Here is a 12,030-nt window from a genome sequence, read left to right on the forward strand (position 1 = left end):
GATACAGTGTGTTGCAGCCTCATAAGAATGCGTGTAATCATCATCACATCGAATGGTATGAGACAAAATTGTCCTGTACGAGACAGAATGTCCGATACAGTATGTTGCCGGCCTTACAACCATAGATTCATCGTCTTTATTAATCTTCTTTTCGAGAATGGCGCGATGATGTACCGACCAGAGGTTTACGGCCGACGCTAACTAAATTGTTTTGAGTTCAATAAAACGTATGATTATAAATCATTATCCTCATTTCAATTATTTCGGTCACATTCTTCCTTAAAAAGATTCAGGTTTCTTTGTTCGACTCTGTACATGATATAATATATAGATGTAAGTGCAGATTTTTTAGGCTGTAATGAACATAAACCACACACGTCTTCTATACTCATTACCTTCACTTAAAGTATAATGCTAATAACGACATACAGTAGTTGTCATTTCATTTCAGGCATTGAACAACTTTTACTCGTCTCATCTAGCTATAAGGAGAGTTAAAGCTTTAAAATCACACTGCTATAAAATATCTTGACAATTAAATTTAATTTATAAGTACGAATGCATCATATAACACATACGTGAAAGGAGAAAATTACAATCATAGCATTGCATTGCTCAATCTACAATGCTCCAAAGAACATTATACTTAACACAGACTGTATAAACAGAAGGGGAGAGTTTTGTTTTAATGGACGATGAGACTTAGAGACATTGTTCAGAAAAAAAAAATCTTGAAATTTTTCTCTTATCATAAACACCATCACTATTATAATCGATAAATGTATCACTCACTTTGCGTGTCTTGTGCATTTCGCATTACGAAAGTACCATCCTTACATTCACCCCACATCGAGATTCCAGGATAAGAAATACTACACGGAGAGAAAACAATAAGACATGAGAGATAACGCTATCTGATGTGAAAAGGAACATAGCATCCAGAACAAGAGACCGGGACTAGAACAAGAAATCTCAAATGAGCACGGAGACATGAAGCTATTAGTCTCACTTCAAATATCACTAGGTATACCTCTAACCGACTCAAGCAGATGTGTTCAGAATAATGACGTGATTATTTAGCATATCTTTTCAACCACCAAGACGAATCGAACTACTTACAGATGATGAAATAGTGATGACGACATTCAAAACTAGTGGAGATCAAGTGGAGTCTACAGCTTAGCCTCCTTCTCTACCCAAATACCCTCTGAGGATGGAATTCCAAATACATACCCGAACCCATTCGTTGGGCGCATTGGATTTTTATTCTTTGCACTATCTTAAATTGAGTATCGCCCACTTGCTCGTATCACTTCTGTCCGCATGACCGGAGTCCGTACGAGCCAAGATCAAAATAAAGAAATTCAAGATAATATACCTATTGCAAGACCTCCAGTCGTGGTAATATTGAAGGCATAAATGAAATGGGAGACGCAAAGCTTATTTTGTTGTTTTCTCTTCCAAAGCTAACGCAATTGAAAATACATTCTTTCAGAGCTACTCATTTTATTTCCAGGTATAATCCAGAATACTACAAGGAAGTAATGTTCTCGCTCTATCGGTACATAACATTATTTAGATGATCAGTTTGAAAATGCAGACAAGTGAGCGATATTACTGTATATTAAAAATCCGAACAAGCCGAACGAAAACGTTCTGGTAAGTGAGAGCTTACCATTAATGAACTGCTGCTGGACAACATTTTTTGGATAAATTGTTCAATTAATGTTGCAGCTGACAACAAAATCTTCCAACAACAAAGTCGGACTCACTCTTCAAAGTTGTGCAATTGTAAACGGTGTAAAGGAAATACGACCTAAAATACAGCTGCCAAATACGAAGAATTCATCATTAAGTACTTGGTAATAATTCCTTGCATGCTATGAGAAATTAATTTTTTCCTGTGTATGGGCATAGGTACCTACACTGTTTGTGATTCAATGCTAGGCCTGCTTCTCCTCGAGTTTATGAAACTGGGACAACAACAAAATTACAAGTGACATAACAGGTACAGCTTGATTCAGGGATTTTGGCACCTGCAAAATGTAAGTAGATAGACTAAGTGCGAGTTACTCATCACTATTGGCGGCTGGGTTACACAAGTCAGGCCACATAGTCGTAACACCTAACACTTCCTTCTTATCATGTCGCGATACACTCCGTCTTAAAAAAACATTCTTCCACACGTCCCTTTACTAACCACTACGTCTCTTGACTAAACAAGTCATGATGATTTACATTTCCTTGACATGAGTGTCCTTCAGCTACGGTCATAGATATTATTTTCATTCTTCTTCTTTCCTCTTCCTCTCCCATGCACATTTGTGATTAAATTTTTTATGACGCAACACACAGCTTACTCACTAGCTAAACAACCAAAGACAGGGGCCAATAACGTTGAATCGAGCTGTACAGTGCAACATTGCAACGGTTAAAGGCGGCAATTTGCAGAGGCTGTTCTTATATCCAGAGGTTTTAAGCTTCTTCATACATAACAATGCACAGCGAATACAGAAACATTTACAGTCCTTTGACAGGAACATTACGTACTGCAGCATCCTTCATACAGCTCGGATTTAGCCCCATTCGATTTTCATTTCTTTGGGTAACTGAAGAAACATTTAGGAGTAATACTATTTCTGGATGATGCAATATATAGCATGCTGTCCAAAACTGGTCGAACATCAAGGGCCTAATGTCTACAGAGTGGGAATATTCAACTTGTGTCACGATAGGTTGAGTATAAAACGTCTAGGAGACTAGGTAGAAAAGTAGCAATTAGTTTCAGTTCCACACTTTAAATGTAATTTGAGCTTTAGTTATACATAGTACCCGTACCAAAACCAGGAAACCTTACTCCATGATCAACCTTCGTAAATACACTGGAAAAATATCGTCTCCATTTATCAACGCAAACTGCAACTAGAGTGCGAAAAAATGTTTGGAACAAGAATGTAGTTTCGGCATCTCATAATTTAGATGTTCTTTTAACTGCATATACTTGACAATAGTTTACATTAATAGTTTGTGGTGGGTAGAACTACCAATACTGCTCTACCTGATACCGATAAGACGCTCTCTGCGTAACCAGAGCCTGCGAGAGCGGCTTTGCCGAGAACCGGGTAACCGCAGTAAGAGTAGTAGTAGTAGTAATAGTAGTAGTAGTAGTAGTAGTAGTAGTAGTAGCAGCAGCAGCAGTAGCAGGAGTAGCAGTAGCAGTAGCAGTAGTGGTGGTAGTAGTAGTAAAAGTAGGAGTAGTAGTAGTAGCAGCAGTAGTAGTAGCGGTAGTAGTAGTAGTAGTAGTAGTAGTAGTAGTAGTAGTAGTAGTAGTAGTAGTAGTAGTAGTGATAGTGGTAGTATAGTCGTAGTAGTATTTTATTCAAAGATGTCAATTGTGGATGTTTTTATGAGTCGAAATTCAACATGAAAAATAAATGACCGACGAAATTTTTCAGAAGCTCTTTATAGAAAACAAGGTTTTTTACGTGCCGAAAATTTACGACACAGAATAAAAGATTTATTTTCCTACAGGGAGAATCAATGCTAAGAAATGTATTGTTCTTTAAAATCCATTACGGGTTCAAACCCGTGAACCATGGATGATCTGGTCATCAAAGTAACTTCTAGACCACAGAGGACGAAGAGGTCTGCTTATAATATGCACATTTCAGTGACTGTCTTGCTGCATTGTTCTCTTGGAAACGTATTACTGCATATTTGTGACATGGATATTTGAATAATAACCTTGGGAAACCATGAGTAATATGCAGTTGTGGTAAGAAAAATGAATAATAATTATTTTGATCACGGTATTTCATTTTAACTTTTAATGATTTAGCCATTTAACTCTCAGTTTTAATGCAATTTCAATACTGCTATGGATTGCTAAAGGCAATGAAGCAAGGAAGAAAAATGCAAGAAAAATTCGAAAGGTGAGAGGATGTTCTTGATGGAGGTAAGAATTAATGCCATTGTTACTCGCCGTTTAAAAGTAGGAAATAAAAAGAACGTGCTGAGATGAACCCGCAGTTAATTAAAATGCAATTACATTTCCTATCGTTTTCGCGACCTCGGCCACGAAACGAAGCTTCAACTCTCCATCTCGTATCTTCTCTCAGGGACATCCGGACTACATCGAAATGATTCCTTTGTTTCCTCGCAAGAATTCTGAGTCATAAATCATAAAACATACGTTCAGGATAATCAAATTATTGAGCAATTTTGAAATGTCTTCTTTAATTTCTTCATATTGTAGACAGTGGATAATTATTTTCTCACCATGAAGAGTCAACCTGACTCTCGGGCGCAACGCATTCATTCTCTCGCCAGTTATAGAGAGAACGTTTTATCTGTGGTTCGATAGTAGTCACACTAATATAATCAGAGCTAGGAAGTTGGTACCAAAACTATTAAGTTGTGTGAGCTATAGTCCCGTCGCTGTTTTTCCGGCAACCAATGACGTTGCAGGTCGGCTACATTTAAACGTGTGCGTCTTGTGATTCGCTGATGATGACGTTATGCATTTCCTAAGGCTCGATAAATACTTAATATAATCGCCCGCCATTTTGGCTCTTTTGGCTATTTTAGGAAATAAGGCTATACGCGCCAAACTGGAGCAGCAGCCAGTCGTCAGTAGCAATAATTGTGAATAAATCTTGGTGTTTCCAAAACTACAGTCTTTAGCCACCTCTAACAATTTGGGATTGTATCAAACGGCGACGATTAGGTCCATATGAATTGACATAAGCCAAAATGAGGCGGTTCTTTTCAGAACTTGCCTTATCCACTGTAAGTTATTTTTCAGAAAACGTGAAAAACACATAATTCCTATAATCTTAAGTCAGACTTCTTGAATTTTTTTACTAACAGTTCAAACCAAGGTCAAGGGGAACACCAAGCTGGAAAATATAAATATCTATTATCAACAGAACTGTAGTTATTCAACTTTTTAATTTGGATAAGACTGATTTTGGAGCAACACAAGAGAAAATAGGTCATATTACTTTACTTAACTTTATTGAAAAGGCCACAAAGAGAACAATAATTAAGACATCTTGGCCTTATCAGCCCTATGATCTATGTTATCTGATGATCATTAGGGATCTATGTTCCTTAATCGTCTCTAAAGTGTCTGTAGGGCTGAAGAACTCACGGCAGATTTACTCCCTGATGTTATATCATCTTATCTCATCATTATCATCACTGTCATCATCATTATTTATTATTCCAATAAGATTCTGATTAATTCCATCACGACATTATATTTCTCATTACCACATTCTGAGAGTTGTACGCTTAAATGGACCTACCAGTTATGGTCTACGTGCGAAAAGACATTCATCCTTCCTCTCTGTACACTTAACACACCCACCCAAGTCTCCAGACAATGAAACCCTTCATGAACGTTTTGTACTTTCATCAAGTGCACTTGGAATACACATTATCTTTATTTACATACTTCTTGCATAATTAATTTTATCCAAGTATTAATTTGTATTCATGTACATGTAAACTTACCTATTTATTACATGGATATTTATTTATCATTTATTTATTATTATTATCAAGAGTTAGCTTTCGGCTACAGACTGTGGGAGTCAGCCTTGCATTCTCGGTAAGAGAAGAAGACGTATCTTCCTTCCTTAAGTACTGGTTGTATATCTGTTGTCTTCTGCATTCTTGAATTTCTCACACAGTAAGCCATGCGGAGCAGATGACCAAAGTGTCCCGTTACAGGTTAATTAAAGATCATTATAAGAACGAGTGTCAGGGGAGTCAGTTTTTGCTTGAAGTGGCAAGTTGTTTTAAGAAGGCTCTTGTAGGATATATTGCGTGGCGTACTTCCTCCCTATGTCCTTTAAAATGAACTTATGATCCATGTGAGGAAGGAGCATTTGAGGCACCCATCGTGCGAAAATTTTCCGGAATCACAGTTCTGCAATTATCGACTGTACACGCTGCCTTGACATGCCACACTGGATTCACAGGTTATACGACGATTCGCTGTAATGAGTTCATTGACACGATTCCGATGAGCGTCATCAGTTGCAGATCGTGGTCTTCCACTGCGTCCTTTGTCACACAAGTTGAGAGTTGCACCAGGTTCATTACGAGGACGAGCAGACCAACGTCGCACAGTACTGATATCGACACATTGATCACGATAAATAGCCTTCAATTTCTTATGAATGTCTATCGGGGGCACATTTTTTGCTGTTAAAAACTCGATCAGAGCATGCTGCTTCAGACGCACCGACATAATGGTGGTACAAGCAGCCATGTTTCAGGCTGTAACTCATAGCTCTCTACAGGCAGAGATACGAAACTTACGTCACTGAACGCAGAAAGTTCACTGAATACAATGTACTGTCACTAATATTTTTAACTATATTCACAATGACAAAAAATAGGAGGCATTACTTTTCAGTAATTTGATTAATTATTTCTATTTCAGAATCACTGAAGCTCGTGTGAAATGATGTGAGGTGTTAGGAAAGGTAAGTGAATTGGAGATGATTGATGAAATTAAAATAATATGTAGAGAAATACTAGAACATCGGAAAATTCCTCATCCCCACAACCACCGTAAGTATCGAGTCGAATCAACGCAGGGGAATTCTCAATGAACACAATAAATATCTATTTCTATGCACAATCATAGCTATTTCTCTGATGAGTAAGGGACATTGCCTTCAGAACCCAGTTATAAGATGATCTATTATACATATATTAATTTGTCCTACAGAATTTATCTGTAATATTGACACTTAATATTTGAGGAGAAAAATTCGTTCCGGCGCCGGGGATCGAACCCGGGTTCTTGGTTCTACGTACCAATATTACAGATAAATTCTGTAGGACAAATGAATATATCTGTAATATTCTCTCAGCTAGCAGTGCATAATAATTGAATCGGTCGGAGCTAAAAGGAACTAAGTCAAAATATACAGTTTTGGGTTATGCAACAATTTGAACAACGGATGTCATGCGCAACGAATGGTGGAAGAAGGAACTAAGACTTTTAAACATTCTTTTGTCTTCTATAACATAAAAATATAATATTTGTGTTATTAGTGGAATGTTTTTTGCTTCTCCTGAAAAGTTGTGAAATGTGACTTAGTTCCTTTTAGCTCCGACTGATTCAATTGCGGATCCCCGGCCAACAAGTCACTCACCTGAGTGCGCTCCTAGCATAATGGCAGTTGACATTGGATACGCGTCAACATATAATGCCGAATTTGGAGTCAGGCCACAAAGGGAAACATCGAAGGAGGAAGGTTCGATCCTGTGCTGTGGATTGAATTCGGCGTAGCTCAGAGATCAGAGCGCTTTGTACATAGAACCAAGAACCCGGGTTCGATCCCCGGCGCCGGAGCGAATTTTTCTCCTCAAATATTAAATATAAGATGATCTTGTTAAAAGATATTTGATATAGCCAGAATAGATAAAATTATGACAGTAACATAATTACATATAAATCCATTGTTTTTTTAGTTGGTTATTTAACGACGCTGTATCAACTACGAGGTTATTCAGCGTCGATGAAGTTGGTGACAGCGAGATGGTATTTGGCGAGACGAGGCCGAGGATTTGTTATAGATTATCTGGCATTCACCTCACGTTTGGGGAAAACCTCGGAAAAAAACCAACCAGGTAATCAGCCCAAGCGGTGATCGAACCCGCGCCCGAACGCAACTTCAGATCGGCAGGCAAGCACCTTAACCGACTGAGTCACACCGGTGCTATAAATCCATAGTTACCATACAAACGGGAAATAATAATAAACACTAGAAATTTAATTTGCAGCGAGAAAGTAATACACACGTTGTTTTTCTTTATAGAAACCCAAATACTAATTGTATGCCTTGGGACTGAAATTCAGATCTTCCGAATATAATCAGAAAACAAACCCACGGCGGCCCCAGAGGGAATCAAGAAAGTGAGAACTATTTGCTACTTTCACTAGGGGTATTTAGCCCTAGAGACACGGTGCCGACCATAGTACAAGAATAGACACTATTACAATACAGATATTTCTAGACAAATATATAACGAATTGTCACCTTGGCTGATGCTGTAGCATCGAATAAATAAATGTCATTAAAGTTATATTGATTCTGCTTAGAACTGCCGGTTTTTAAGCTATAAACTTGTACACATTATGAAAAAAAAGTGAAATTACATTTTTACTGTAACTATTCATTATATCGTCAGTATTTTGATTAATTGCTCTTCTCATACTACTCCCCTTTCTTTCCGTTTCTATCTTATTTTTATGTTCCTTCAATATCCGCCGACATGATCATATATATATATATATATATATATATATATTCTAAAAACAAATTCGAAATATCTCAAGTTTCGAATTAACCAGCACATAATGTATTTGTTTTTATAAAATGCATTTCAATAAAAGAATTATACACTGCTAGACAATAATAAGAATAAGTAATTGAAGTGCAGTGTATTTTAACTTAATTGCTGCCAAATTTTAACCGTACCCACACAGAAACTAGGCTACTGAAAGAAAAAAAAAACGCTTCACCTTTCTTTGCTAGCATTAAACTTGTGTTTGCTCCATGCTTCGATATTGTACATGCAGAAAAGCCATTACCATACTAAGTACTGTACATACAACAGTGTAATTTTCACAAATGTGTTCCTTTCCAAGTTACTGACTATGAGTAAGGTTGCGAGGGACAAACACACATGTAAACAATAGCGTTGGACATCCCTCTCGTTGCTCTTAATTGCAGTAACTCAATGGATTCATTCATTCATTCATTCATTCATTCATTCATTCATTCATTCAATGTCCTACCCAAGGGCAGTTCTTTCATTGCAAACTCAGTTTTCTCCAGTCTTTCCTATTTTCTGCCTTCCTCTTAGTCTCCGCATATGACCGATATATTGTCGTCTATTTGATATCTTCTGCCTCGAACTTTTCTCCCGTTCACCATTTCTTCTAGTGCATCTTTCAGTAGGCAGTTTCTTCTCAGCCAGTGATGCAACCAATTGTTTTTTCTTTTCGTGATAAGTTTCAGCATTATTGTTTCTTTACCCACTCTTTCCAACACAACTTCGTTTCTTTTTCTGTCTATCCATTTCACACGCATCATCCTTCTCCATATTCACATTTCAAATACTTCTAGTCGCTTCTCTTCTCTTCGTCGTATAATGTCCATATTTCTGCCCCAATATAATGCTACAATTCACACAAAACACTTCACTAATCTTTTCCTTAGTTCTTTTTCCAGAGGTCCGCAGAAGATACTTCTTTTTCTATTAAAAGCTTCCTTTGCCATTTCTATCCTGTTATTTTGTAGTTTGCTCCGACTATGTTCATAGTTCCAAAATCACAGCTCCGAGAAGTCGCCATTTCCGATCGATACGTAACTCAGCGATGGCGCCTGATATACATTTATATGTTACAGCTCCAGAGTTCAGACAACTTCAAGTAAGAAGATTAACTTGAAGGACAACATAACCGGGATCTAATTAATGTTTTTCCCACTCAAACTACAATGCTCTCGCTATATTCTTTCACGAATGATTCACCTAATCATTTGTAAACATTCCTGGGCAAATATATGTACCCAAACATCGCGATAACACAGCTCAGAGCATGTTAACCGCACTAATGAATATTGTTGATATAAGACATGGCACTGGTGTATCAATTTGCAAAAGATCGACAAATATAAACACTTGTTTCGTGATGAGAAACATTCACAATCACTAAGAATCATTCGAATACAAAAATCACACTGCGATAAAATCGCTATTATATGTCACAGCGATTTTTCCGGAGCTGTGACTCCAAAACGCTGTCATATCCCACCTCTAGTGTCCAATAAAGTTTTTAATTAAACATAATTCTTCAGAATAAAATGTTCACGAAAATCGAAAATATGATAGTAACAAAGTTTTCGTCGTCGTCATCATCATAAGCTTCCATTAGTTTGGCCCGTTGGCCGTTCAGGCTTGAAGGAATTTCTGGCCCCGTTCTTGCATTGGGATGTCTTTATACAAGGTGATTCACGAGGATTTACCGTCCTTTACGGAGCTTATTTCCGAAGATATTCTGAGCAAAAAAGTCATATAAACATGGGTCCTATTCTCAATATTTACAGAGTTACGTTTCGTTATTGGAACGCATTTTATGTGAACGCGTGATCTTGGTCAGCGTGCAGTCAGCAGCCAGCGCGAGCGATACGGAAATCAAAGAGAGTCGTATGCAGTTACGTAGAGCGACGAGTGCCCTTCACAAGCATGCGACCAAGTGTAGCTTCTCAAGCGGACGACGACAGTTTTTTAAATGTGTTGTAAACTCTCCAAAACTTGTAAATTAGGATGCAAAATTGAACTGAAAATAATTAAGTCGGTGGAAGTGGTGTGATTTGTAATACTTGTTGTGATAAGTGCGTAAGAATAATGTAATTTTCTAGTAAAAATAGAAAGAGATGTCTGTACAAAGCAACTAAGGGGTTCACAGCACATTTTTAGCTTCATAATACTTGCTCAAAATGTCTTCAGAAATAAGCTCCGTAAAGGACGGTAAATCCTCGTGAATCATCCTGTACAGCTACTCGCAATCTTCGAGCAAAACATTTAACCAATTATTTTTTTTAAGATCTATGCAGAGTTAATACAGATTGAGTATTATTAATGTGAATGAAGGAACGAGATTAATGTATGACAGCATAACAAAAAGAAAACCTTCATTTATAAATCGAAGTCTTTCTCAGACAGTCGCGTAGGATCTGTAAGGTCACAATTACTGAAAACAGGAAACGAGGCGGCAGCAAACCGGACCCCGTCTTTTATTTTGAGAAGACTAGCAACTAGGTGGGAACCACGCATCTGCAGGAAATGACTCATTCATGGGCAAGGCTCATTTATTTCTTTTATTTTTATTTTATAGAAAACGGAAATTCTGCAGACTTATTCAAGTTTAGGCTATCCCATTTCCACCTGATGGAATGCCGAGCTACAAGGACTTCTGCAGCAAATAAATTGAAATTAGTCATACGTTTTCACACATCCTGCATTTAGATAACAATCTGAACTCATTTCCATTCTAAATAATTTGAGGATAGGCGTATTTTTTTTAAAGAAGTAGTAGACCTATATATACATCAATATGGAAATAATGAACAATTTCGTAACCAGTACAGGAAGTTTTACAAATGTAAATTAGGGGTACAAAATATGAAACAATGTGATAAGGCAAACTCGGCTAATTTCGCAGTATTAAGGTTTTCTGTCTATAGTTATATCCAAAAAGGATTTTTAAAAAACTTCCTTCGTGCGGCAGTTAATCACTAGACATCATTTTATTGGTAGGTTTAAGAATTATATTTTTAAGTGTATCTCGATAGGGAAATAGCTACATCTAAAACATGATATGGTAAGCGTTTATGTTTCAGAAACTCGTGTAACTTCGCAGTACTGCTCGGGCAATTTCGCAGTAACACTTGTGCAATTTTTAAGAATACTCTTTCCAGTTCAAAACATGTTTTAATGTAATCTAAACATCAGTACATGTTTACAGACATGAACTGAACACACATTAACAAACTAGCCAATAAATGTAGAACAACTGGTCTTCAATTATTAACAATAATAACAGAAAAAGGCTCGCATATTAATTCTAAATTAATAAATTTTTATAACACATATCTGCATTAAACATTATGCCAAAGATAGAAAAATCATTATGAGAACTATTTAGGGCTAATCTGAATCCTCTTCCGTTACCAAGACAATTGTTCCTCTTTTCTCTGCCATTGTTTGAAGATGGACAGACTTTGCTCCTTTTGGGGACACAATTTTGTTACGTTTGGTAACCAATGAAAACCCTGTTTCATTTAAATTACAAATGAGATTAGGCTGGGTACTCAGTTCTGATTTCTCATACACTTCCTAGCACATCATAAAAATCATTCATATTAGAGCGAGTTGAGGCTGTTACTCTATGGGAGGGGAAGATTTTCTGGCTGGCGCATACTTAGCCCATAGCGCTTC

The sequence above is a fragment of the Periplaneta americana genome, chromosome 3, assembly GCF_040183065.1.
Source record: "Periplaneta americana isolate PAMFEO1 chromosome 3, P.americana_PAMFEO1_priV1, whole genome shotgun sequence".
NCBI classification, from domain to species: Eukaryota; Metazoa; Arthropoda; class Insecta; order Blattodea; family Blattidae; genus Periplaneta; species Periplaneta americana.